Source organism: Melospiza melodia, chromosome 1 (genome assembly GCF_035770615.1).
Source record: "Melospiza melodia melodia isolate bMelMel2 chromosome 1, bMelMel2.pri, whole genome shotgun sequence".
NCBI lineage: Eukaryota > Metazoa > Chordata > Aves > Passeriformes > Passerellidae > Melospiza > Melospiza melodia.
The window spans coordinates 113,295,936-113,305,453 of record NC_086194.1 but is presented as its reverse complement, the minus strand read 5'-3'; positions in this window follow the sequence as shown (position 1 = coordinate 113,305,453).

Genomic DNA, 9,518 nt, shown 5'->3' with positions numbered 1-9,518 from the left:
AATTTATTTAAATTCCATAAACTTTGGACAGTCTCCAGTTCTCAAGTTGGGATCTTATTTGATGTTGGTGGGCAGTTACAGCCAACAAGGATGACCCAAGATAAATCCTAAGCAAAAGAACATAAAAAGCCCTTCTGTGAAAATTGAAATCACTGGATTTTTCTCTCTTCCCTGTCCCCTCAAAAGCTGTTGATTTATTGCCCTGAATCAAAGCACGTAATTCAAAACCAAGAAGTTAAATAGACATTGAATTAATGATTTGTGTAGGAGAGCTTGCATCTAGAAATTATTGTAAAAATTTAGAGTACACTGCAAAAAGGAGAAAATAGCTTTGTAAGAGGAAGACTTACTAAACTTCACAAGCTAATAGAAAATGTTGAATCAAACATTTCTCCTCTGCCCCATTAGCATTTATTTCTCCAAATTTTACTAATATGAAGTTCATCATTCTCCTTACGCAATAAAAGTCTACACATTCAAAATGGATACTTTACTTATTGCTAGAAAACATGTTTAGTTAAAACTCCATCCTGAGACATGCCAGTGGAGGCTTCATGCATCAGTATTTGCCCAGGCAAATCTCGTATTTGTTCATGCAAATGTCCAGCTAGGACACATAAATATTGATTTGTTTGCATAAGAAAGATATTTGTGCTGGCAAAAGTTTTTGAAACTGTGGCCTGACATCTAGGCCCAGAATATTTAATGGCTTTTGAAGACACAATGTTAGCAGGCAAATTTTTTTGAAGTTTGCAAAAATATAACAAATTTGAAAAACATATGTTCAAATATTCAGGTTCAACCATTATGAATTTTGAATACAGCATTTCAGACAGAATAAGGTTTCACAGAAGGAAAGAGGGTCTCTATTTAAAGCAGGAGCCTGGGAAAATGAAGACATATGTTCAATTCCTGTTACTGCAATAAACTTTACTGACACTGGGCAAGTATCCTAATCACTCAGTCCGTTAGTGCCCAGCTGGAAAAAGCAGGAACACTGGTGCTTACTTTTCCTGTCTTGCTTCATTTGCCTTGAAGGTCTTGGAAACAGGATTGCTTCTGATTATGTACAGTTAGTGCTTGCAGGAGCAGGGCCCAGATCTCAACTGGATGCTCCAGGAACCACAAAGAGCAGGACTGGACAGTGTGCAATTAAAAGGGTGAGAACTTTCAGTGTGGCATTTCTAAACACATTTCCTTAAGTGCTCCTTAGAAAAGGGGGAGGGAAATGTATTTCTTTTTTTCTAATTTAAGTTTGAATTAATGAAAATATTCATACTGAAAAATAAATCAATACTTTAAGGATGTTATAAGTAAAATCCAAGCATTTAAAATTTAGGCAGCACTTCAGCAATTTTACTGAAAACAAGGCCAGCAAGTTAGCATTGAGAACTAAAACCCTAACACCAATTTCTGCTGCTACTCCTCAAACTAGTGGTAGAGAAAATTACTTTTTTCACATGAAATTCTGGAAAGTTGTGTTAGATGGGGAAAGCAGGTACAGGTAGTTCTCTCTTTTGCAAAAATTTGCATATGAAAATGGGCAAACACAGTGTGATGTAAGACAGAAAATGTCAAAGAATGTTGTTATCCCTTTGCAGCCAGGACTGAGTATTAATCACTTTCATGGTTGCACACAGCCTTCCACAGAAAACCAGCAACCGTGTGTCACTGGGAAGAAATACAACTTTTGTTTACAGTTTCAAATTTAATACTTGTAATTAAGCATCTTTGTCATTATTAAAAAAATTACACAGTCTGAGGTAATGAATAGTATTTATTTTTTGAGTCAAGATGGGCTGTAAGAAAAAGAACATCAAACATGCAAATTGTCTTCAATTGTCACAGAACTGAAAGGTGGTTATAACTAGGGCAGCACAAACATCTGACTTATGCCATTTGACAATCAGCCATTGGCTATTTTTTCCCACAGTAAAATAGAAGAGTGAAAGCTGTTCCATTTCTGATCAAATGAAATTGTTAAGCTTGGGTGTGGTTTTTGTTTGTTGTGGGTTTATTTAATATTTTTGTAATTTTTCATCTAGTTCACTATTAAATGTAATTACCTTCTAAGATAGAATTTTTTGAATAAAAAAATAATTTCTGTTTGGAAAGCATCAAGTTGATACCTTTTGAGTTAAAACAACCTAGGTTTAACAAATATTTTTATTTATTCTCTGTACAAAGAAAGCAGTAAAAAGTGTTTCACTCCACTTAGCAACACTAGACATCTCTTGGTTCATGTTACTGGCATAGAAAAGATTTGCCAGCTTCCAGGAAACTCCTGAGACTTACTGCACACCATCAGTGTTAATACGTATGGAAAAAAATTACAGCTGTTTGAAATCAAAGGAAATCTGGCCATACTCTACTTGAGGGTGATATAACTTCAAAGTGACCAAGCCTCACTGAATTTCAGGATATACCTGGGCTAGCAATAATCTGTACTCACCTACAGGGAGCTTTGCAAAGCTGCAAGATTCAGACACAAAAATGAATAAGAATTTGGTAACAAACAGCATTTTCAGGTCACTTCAGCTACATGACTTTCACTGGAGTAAAGATCCATGTTCTACATCTCCATGTTCCAAGGAGAAGTATTACCTCCTTGGAAGCAAAAATTGATGACTTCGAAACACACACACATTGCAGTGTGGGATAACCAACATGCTCCATTTTGGCCAACGAAATGTTCCAGTGTATCTTTTGAGGTCCAAAAACTTCTGTCCAACTAGTGGCATCAATATGAGCATTGCTGAGAAATCATGGCGATAATGTAGCTTTTTCTTTACAGCTCTGCTCTTTCCTGGCCTTCTTTATTAATATCATTATCAAAATAAGACCTAGATTTTGAGAAAAGAAAGGGATGTTTTCGTTTTTCTATGCATACACAGAAAACAAATCCTTATTCCAATAAATTGAAAATCAGCTCCCATGGCTATTTCACTGCAGAACCAGAACAATTTTGAAATTGCTGTTCAGCTTCCCACATGTAACTCCCCCCTAAATTATCCGGTTGAAAGCCCTGTTGATCTGTTTCCTTAGCAAGAGTCAACAAAGACCTGAATAAAGTGATTCTCAAGTCAGGAAAAGCTTTTGAAGCAACCATATCATTCTTTTTCTTTCTTTCCCTCTTTTCCCTCCAAAAGGGGACAAGTAGCACCAGTCCTGAAACTTTGGGCAAATGCTGGAAGCCTGATCAGTCCCCATACCAGGGAAAAAGTCCTGTATGATAACACTCATCCCTTATTTCAGAGGGGCCATATTTTGCTTCCCATGGAAAGATCTCTGCCATTTCCAGCCAGAGGTTACAGAAAATTATACAAACCTCCGGGTTCCACATGTGTCTGGGAGTCTTTTACATGACTAGGTTATACCCATAATTTATTTGTTCTTTTATAGGGCTTTCTCTCACACAGCAATTCCTATCATGCTACCCAGCACTTAGCATTGATCCCAGCCAAGCTCAGACATCCCTTGGGTGGAAATGCAGAGACAGAACTGATGCATCAGTTTAATGGCACCCACATAACCTTTGTGTCATGAGGATCTCTGTGTAACCCCTTGGGAGCATCTCCCTGTCCCATTTTTGCTACAGAGCCATACAAAAGGTCAGAGACAGAGTAAGCAGGATGTGTCCTGAAGGGTCATCCTCTGATCTTAATTATTCTGATGTAGTTCCTTTGAGTTATAGGTACCATTTTTGCCTGTGAAAAGATGATCTAAGGTTTCCCCTGAACCCTGACTCTATAAACACGGCTTTCTTATTTCCCCTTTCTCTTTGTCTAACAGATGGCGTTACAGAACTTCAAACACCAAGGAAATTTGATGTGCTATAAAGAGTGGAACATCATAGAATTTACTTTCTTATTTTTTTACTGAGGAAGCAATATGAAGCCTAGTGCTAGCTAGCAATGTTCAAATAAGATGAACTCTGAATCCCATGAATTGCAGTAACTCCGTGTGTCTGGTAAATGATGCAGAGCTTATTTTATCCACAATATAGGGGTCAACCACAGGGAATAGTATTTTTTAGAATCTTTAAGAAAATTCTCACACAAGTGTATTAATACCATATGTATGAAAATATGCCACCAGGGAAAATAGAGATTGAAATATTGTTTAAATGCAATAGTATGTATATAGCAAATATAACAGCATACATTAACAGTTAAATATACTTTAATTTTTTTTTTTTGTCTTTTCAGTGAAAAAAATAGTAGATCATTAATTTCTGGTGATATCTTCTGAGATCAAAAGAAATCAATAAATATTTACCTGAGAAATAGCTCTTTTAAGAAATAAAAATAGATATATTCCTTCTTAGTGCATTAGACTGGCTAAAGCAGAGAGAGTATGTAAGATTCTTTTACATGGACTTTACTGGTTCCTTCTTTGTTTCATGTACAAACTCATTGGCTTCAAATGCTTCCTTACAGCTGAATTCTAAGCTGAACTGTATCCATGTTATCCATGTTTCACTGTACTCAAGAAGTGCATGTCCCTGTATCTACAGCAAACATTCTCGGACCACTTGTCATCCCAAATGCCAAATCATGTGAGTCCTTTTTTCCAGAGTCTCTTCCCTCAGATTAATCTGGAATCATATCACAAAAAGCACTGAGAGTTTACAGTCAATTTACTAGTTTGCAGTAATTCAGAAATCTGATGGTTTGGTTGGTTCAGATAGACATCTGGAATTGGTACTAATCCATTGGATATTTTTTGATTTTTAAAAAGTTAAAAATTAATGGAAATGTAATTATAATATATCTGTTTGTGCACAGCGGTCCTACCAAAAAATTCACATTCAAACACTGACTGTTATTACATGTCCAACAACAACTATTTCAGAAGAAGTTATGCAAAGATGTAGTGTGGTTCTGTATATGCCAACTGCTCGCTAATTAATTGGATTTATCAAGGAGTTCTAACCTCCATACACAGTAAGTGAAGTTCAAGGCCCAGAAAGAGAGAGAAAATCAAAACTAAATTAGAGCAAAAGAAATAAAATCCTGCAAATATCTAAGAGAGAAAACTCCATTCACTTTACCTTGTATGACCCTGTGGGGTCTGTTTTCCACATCTATTCATGACAAGTATATTCTAGGAACTTGCTTTGCAAAATAGCAAATTCAGTGAAAATTGAACAGCAGTTTTAGTGTGCAGATACTAGGCATACATGCAGGCAGCATGGTTCACAGATTTTCCTTAGCTGGATAAAACCGCTGTCATCTTCTTCCTTTAGCTGGGTCTGCATCTAGGAGCAGAAATGTTATTAAATTCTCCATATCACATACTTAAAAAGAATAATTATCAGGGCTGACAGTGAAGCAGAAAGGGTGCTAGGCATCCTGGACCACTCTAACAACTTACCACAGTCACATTCTGCCTGTTGCAGGTATTTCACATGAAACCTCTCAGGCTTGGTGCCCTCTGTGTTATTCTTTTTTACTGTGGTAAGCCACACATTTAAAAAATACATAAAAAGCCCACCACGAGATATTCAATCAGCTTTTATTCTAACACCACAGCACTTCAGCCCACAGAAATCATCAGATATCACTACTTAATCTTCATTAACCCTCCTGAAATCTTTATCAAAGATTTCTTTTTATGTACCAGCTGTCCTTCCTCACCAAAAAGTGTGTCTCAACACCAAGTATTTCTCACCCTTATTGTATGCGCTCATCATAAATCCTGATAAAAAATGTGTAGACCAAGAAACAGACGTGCAGCATTGCTTCTCCCCAGTGGTTGTTGGTGCCTAAATATGCTCATTAGAGAAAAAGAAAATCATGCTTCTGCTGCACATCATTCACAAGGCATTATTAGCAAGAAATGTTTCCAAGTATTACACTGTTTGATTTCTTGGTATTATCAGATTATTACTAAGCAAGCTTGCTCAGCATCCACTCATAGTTTTAGATTTATTTGGAGTTTCTTGCCACTTCAAGCACAGCTTTTAAACAGTCATTTATAACCTGTTTTTCATCTAATGAATGGTAAATTGACCACTAGTATGTACCAGCATAAATGAGAAGTTAATAAAGGCCACCTAAAACAAGGAGAGATTTTTGCAAGTACCATAACACTTTTCCCTTCCCATCATAACAATGATTATAATAATTACTTCCTAGCTTATTGTGGCACAGAATCATAGAATCATTTAAGACTGTTAAGGTCAGGAAGGCCAGCTGTTCATCTAGCACTGCCAAGTCCACAACTAAACCGTGTGTCCCAGTGCCCCACCCTCACCTTTCCATACTTCCAGGCATGGTGACCCCACCACTTCCCTGGACAGCCTGTTCCAATGTCCAACAACCCTTCCAGTGAATTATCCCAGTGAATAAAGCTTTCATAATATCCATTCTAAATCTCTACTGGTGCAACCTGAGGACATTTTCTCTTGCCCCATCCCTTGTTACTTCAGAGAAGAGGCCAATAACCTCTTCATTACAACTTCCTTTTGGTCAATTGTAGACTTTGAAATAGCATCATTCATAGCAAATTAGGCAGAGATCCTATTCCCTTGTTACAAACTGCAAAGACAAAGTTTAGTACTTTTCCTGGGAATCCAAATTTTTCATTGTGACCACAGTAGTCTCTTGAGCTATATCACCATGTATCTTGCAAAATCATGTATTTCCATCTCTTCTCAAGCAGTTGTCAAGTCAAAAATATTTTAAGCCACTTGTTTTTATGTAATACCTTCATATTTTCTTACTAAAAGCTCTGTGTAACTCTTAAGCATATATAAAACTTTAAAAATCAGATGGGATCTTGTGAGGTAAAAAGTTCCTGCACATAGTAAAATACTCCTTTGCATCAATTGTATTTTTTTCAGAATTCCTGACATAGAAATAACTTAGACTTAATTACATCTTATGTTTTAATAGTTCATTGGAAATTTTGTTGTACTTTTATTAGCTGGTTGCTTTCTTATGCTCTTTCAAAAAATATTGCTTCCACAAGTGGTTCTGCTGCCTAGAAAATGTCTCTGAATCTGCGTCTCTACCCACTTCACCACGATGATACTCATTAAAACTGTTTTCTTAAAATGACTGTACATCTTATAACATAGCTACAATACCAATGCTGTCTGTATACTTCAATCAATGCTTTTTTAAAGCCAGTTCTAGGTGACCAGCATCATTGTGTTCTTCACAATGTTCTTCTTCATCCTGCCTGTTTTGGATTCTCTGTTTCAGCTGTGCCTTATCTCTTATTTTCACATCTTTATAGGAGCTCTTTTCTCTCTTGCACAACAGTGGCCTGAATTGCAACTGGGCTCCCTTAGGGTCTGTGTTAATCTGTTGTCTTAAGGCAGCTCATGGTTGATCTAGTAGGTAAGAATTCCATTTCTAAAGATTAACATGTTCTTGCAAATGCCATTGTGAGTCAATGAGCTAATTATTCTGATCCCACTGCAGGCAGCTGTGTTACAGGTAGAGTTCTTTCTTATTTTCCTACTATAATGCCTTAGTGTAAGGATCATTTTAATGTCACTGCTGGGAGCTGCTGTGGGCTCCTTCAAGTTCTCTGTAGACTCAATTTGTGTTTCTTCAGTGAGAACAGACATGCTGGTAGCAAGTTTGCTCACTGCTTGTTTCAAAGACAGGAACTGCACCAGCAGATTTTTGTACTTAAGAGGTTCCATTTTTTTCCATTCTGCTGAGATTAGGATGTGCTTTAGAGATGGTTGCTCCACCATATTTGGGTGAGATTTTTGCCTTTGATGAGACCAGGACATTCCACGTTCTCAGTCTGTTTTCTATACCTGGGTAATGTACCTGTATTATCATATATCAGCAATATTTATTTGGCTTTATATCAAAAGGAGATCAATATTCAGGCTTTGCCCAAAGTCTGAGCTAAGACAACCAGATCCTCACTCTGGCCCATCCCCTCCAGCCTGTTCAGAGGGCTCTGCTTGCAGCAGAACATGTTTGGCATTGCTCCCAAGGCCGTGGGAACACACAAGAGCTGCCACCATGACTGGAGGCTAATTTAGAGTAACAAATGGATTCAAGGAAGACCAAAGCAGCTCCCAAACAAGCGGCAGTCAGAGGCAGAGCTAAATTTATCAAGCAACACATTCTGTCCACTCACTGCTCATTCATCTCTAACGACTCTGTTTGTGAGCATAATTATGTTTTTCTGCAGTGGTTGTTTGAGAACATTTTTCTGACTATATCATGGAGCAACATTCTAACTAACCCAAAATAAAGCCTTTTTTGTTTCTTTGTTTGTTTGTTTGAATAATTAAATCCCAGATGAAAGATTTAGCTTCTCCAAGGAGGGCACAGAAGATCCTTTCCAATAGTCATGAAAAAATATTTTAAATCAGATTTGTTCCTAAGTCACAATATGCATAAAATCATTCTTAATATAGCTTTCTGGGATTTTTTTAGTACTAATATGAACTTCAAAACAAATTCATGGTATCTATGAATGATAGCTTACTGTAGCAGGAAACAAGCAGGACACTTAAGTCCTTTGAAAAGCAGAACCATATTCATTTACTCTTTTTATTTATATCTGCTAAATCACTCTTAAGCCAGTCATTATTCCAAACCCCAGAATAATACTTTACTAGATATGCTGCAAGCCATTTAAAAAAAAAAAAAGTTGTAATATTAGAATGGAATATTTATGGAAGGTAGTAAGTATAGCTCAGAAAGCCTGAAAACATACATTTGTTAACCTAAAAAAACAAAAAGGATAATTGGATACATCTGAATGAAAGAAAGCTGAAGTTTTAATTGGCCAATGAAATATCATAAGTAGCTAATGCGTGATGTCCCATTTAGTTTAACATTTGCTGTAGGAGAACTTACTCAACATCTTCTATTCACATTAATATTAAAAAATCATAAATTGCTCATTGATATATTTTTAACAGATCTGTGGTCATGCTGTGTGAATTTTATGCACCAGATTATATTTGAAAAATTCTTGTGGGCCTACTGAAGTTGGCAGGGCTACAGATGTCCACAAGTTTGGAATACTGCGCCCCCATCGTGTCCCAGTATATAACTTTAAATGCAAGAATCAAGTCCAGAATTATTATTATGGAATACAATTAAAAGAAAATTCATTAGCAGGGCATACAGCCAACTCCTCTCTTTCACTCTGCACTTGAGGGATTACATTCCTGTAAAATACTGGCTTGTTCAGTTGTGCAAGTTGGACACACCGAGCTCTTCTGAAAACCGATGTCTGTTTTGAAACACTGGGCTTTTGTGAATCTCTCTCAAACTTTACCTAATCTCATCCTGGGTTATCCTGAAGAATATTTTTCCCTCCAAGGTCTCAGATGCCTGTGTGTCTTTGCTGCTCACCAGCACCAAAACTATCCACTCATGTGCTTAAATGAAATGGGAATTTACAGAGAGCCAGGCAGGCACTGAAAGCTCACCCTTAGTTCACAACAACCAGAATTTGTGAAACATGCTGTGCAATGAAATGAATACATTTAGAGCCTGGGTTTTGATTGTGGCTATTTGAGAGCATAA